The sequence below is a fragment of the Nomia melanderi genome, unplaced genomic scaffold (assembly GCF_051020985.1).
Source record: "Nomia melanderi isolate GNS246 unplaced genomic scaffold, iyNomMela1 scaffold0864, whole genome shotgun sequence".
In the NCBI taxonomy this organism is placed as follows: domain Eukaryota; kingdom Metazoa; phylum Arthropoda; class Insecta; order Hymenoptera; family Halictidae; genus Nomia; species Nomia melanderi.
Genome location: NW_027475978.1, coordinates 1 through 2500, shown reverse-complemented (window position 1 = coordinate 2500; position 2500 = coordinate 1).

The window sequence follows — 2500 nt, the reverse complement described above, 5'->3', positions numbered from 1 at the left end:
ATTTTGGTCAATTTTTTCAACGTTAAAAACGTGTTCGGGCTGCCTTTTTATCCATGGATTAAGCGCCGAAAAAATTTTAAAACGCATAATAAAAAAGTTTATTCTTGACCGCAGGGACTTAGAAAAATTTCGGGTCGCCCCGTTCGACCTGCTGGCATTACCGCGCGGCCTGGACAGCCCGCTTCGACCGATACATTTTTTTCATTTTCAGAGAAAAAAAAATTTTTGTCAATTTTTTCAACCTTAAAAACGTTAATAAACTGCACTCTTATGCACGGATTAAGCATTGAAAAATTTTTAAAACATGTAATAAAAAAGTTTATTCTTGACCGTTCGGACTTAGAAAAATTTCGAGTACCCCGGATCGCCTGCTGGAATTACCGCACGGCCTGGACAGCCCGCATCGACCGATACATTTTTTCCATTTTCAGTGAAAAAAAAATTTTTGTCAATTTTCTCAACGTTAAAAACGTTAATAAACTGCGTTTTTATGAGTGGATTAAACATTGAAAAAATTTTGAAATATGTGATGAAAAAGTTTACTCTTGACCGTTCGGACTTAGAAAAATTTCGAGTACCTCGGATCGCCGGCTGGAATTACCGCACGGCCTGGACAGCTCGCATCGACCGATACATTTTTTCCATTTTCAGTGAAAAAAAAATTTTTGTCAATTTTCTCAACGTTAAAAACGTTAATAAACTGCGTTTTTATGCGTGGATTAAACATTAAAAAAATTTTGAAATATGTGATGAAAAAGTTTACTCTTGACCGTTCGGACTTAGAAAAATTTCGAGTACCTCGGATCGCCTGCTGGAATTACCGCACGGCCTGGACAGCCCGCATCGACCGATACATTTTTTCCATTTTCAGTGAAAAAAAAATTTTTGTCAATTTTCTCAACGTTAAAAACGTTAATAAACTGCGTTTTTATGCGTGGATTAAACATTAAAAAAATTTTGAAATATGTGATGAAAAAGTTTACTCTTGACCGTCGGGACTTAGAAAAATTTCGAGTACCCCGGATCGCCTGCTGGAATTACCGCACGGCCTGGATAGCCCGCATCGACCGATACATTTTTTCCATTTTCAGTGAAAAAAAAATTTTTGTCAATTTTCTCAACGTTAAAAACGTTAATAAACTGCGTTTTTATGCGTGGATTAAACATTAAAAAAATTTTGAAATATGTGATGAAAAAGTTTACTCTTGACCGTCGGGACTTAGAAAAATTTCGAGTACCCCGGATCGCCTGCTGGAATTACCGCACGGCCTGGATAGCCCGCATCGACCGATACATTTTTTCCATTTTCAGTGAAAAAAAAATTTTTGTCAATTTTCTCAACGTTAAAAACTGCGATAAACTGCGTTTTTATGCGTAGATTAAACATTGAAAAAATTTTGAAATATGCGATGAAAAAGTTTACTCTTGACCGTCGGGACTTAGAAAAATTTCGAGTACCCCGGATCGCCTGCTGGCATTACCGCACGGGCTGGACACCTCGCTCCGACGAATCGGTTTTTTCCATTTTTTTTGAAAAATAAATTTTTGTAATTTTTTTTAATGTCAAAAACGTTAATAAACGTCATGTTTACGCATGGATTAAACATTGAAATAATTTTAAAACACTTATTAAAAAAGTTGGTGTCGACCGTGGGACTTAGAAAAATTTCGGGAAGTCCGATTCGCCTGCTGGAATTACCGCACGGGCAGGACACCTCGCTCCGACGAATCGGTTTTTTCCATTTTTTTTGAAAAATAAATTTTTGTAATTTTTTTTAACGTTGAAAACGTTAATAAACATCATGTTTACGCATGGATTAAACATTGAAATAATTTTAAAACGCTTATTAAAAAAGTTGGTGTCGACCGTGGGACTTAGAAAAATTTCGGGAAGTCCGATTCGCCTGCTGGAATTACCGCACGGGCTGGACACCTCGCTCCGACGAATCGGTTTTTTCCATTTTTTTTGAAAAATAAATTTTTGTAATTTTTTTTAATGTCAAAAACGTTAATAAACGTCATGTTTACGCATGGATTAAACATTGAAATAATTTTAAAACACTTATTAAAAAAGTTGGTGTCGACCGTGGGACTTAGAAAAATTTCGGGAAGTCCGATTCGCCTGCTGGAATTACCGCACGGGCTGGACACCTCGCTCCGCCGAATCGGTATTTTCCATTTTTCTTGAAAAATAAATTTTTGTAATTTTTTTTAACGTTGAAAACGTTAATAAACATCATGTTTACGCATGGATTAAACATTGAAATAATTTTAAAACGCTTATTAAAAAAGTTGGTGTCGACCGTGGGACTTAGAAAAATTTCGGGAAGTCCGATTCGCCTGCTGGAATTACCGCACGGGCTGGACACCTCGCTCCGCCGAATCGGTATTTTCCATTTTTCTTGAAAAATAAATTTTTGTAATTTTTTTTAACGTTGAAAACGTTAATAAACATCATGTTTACGCATGGATTAAACATTGAAATAATTTTAAAACGCTT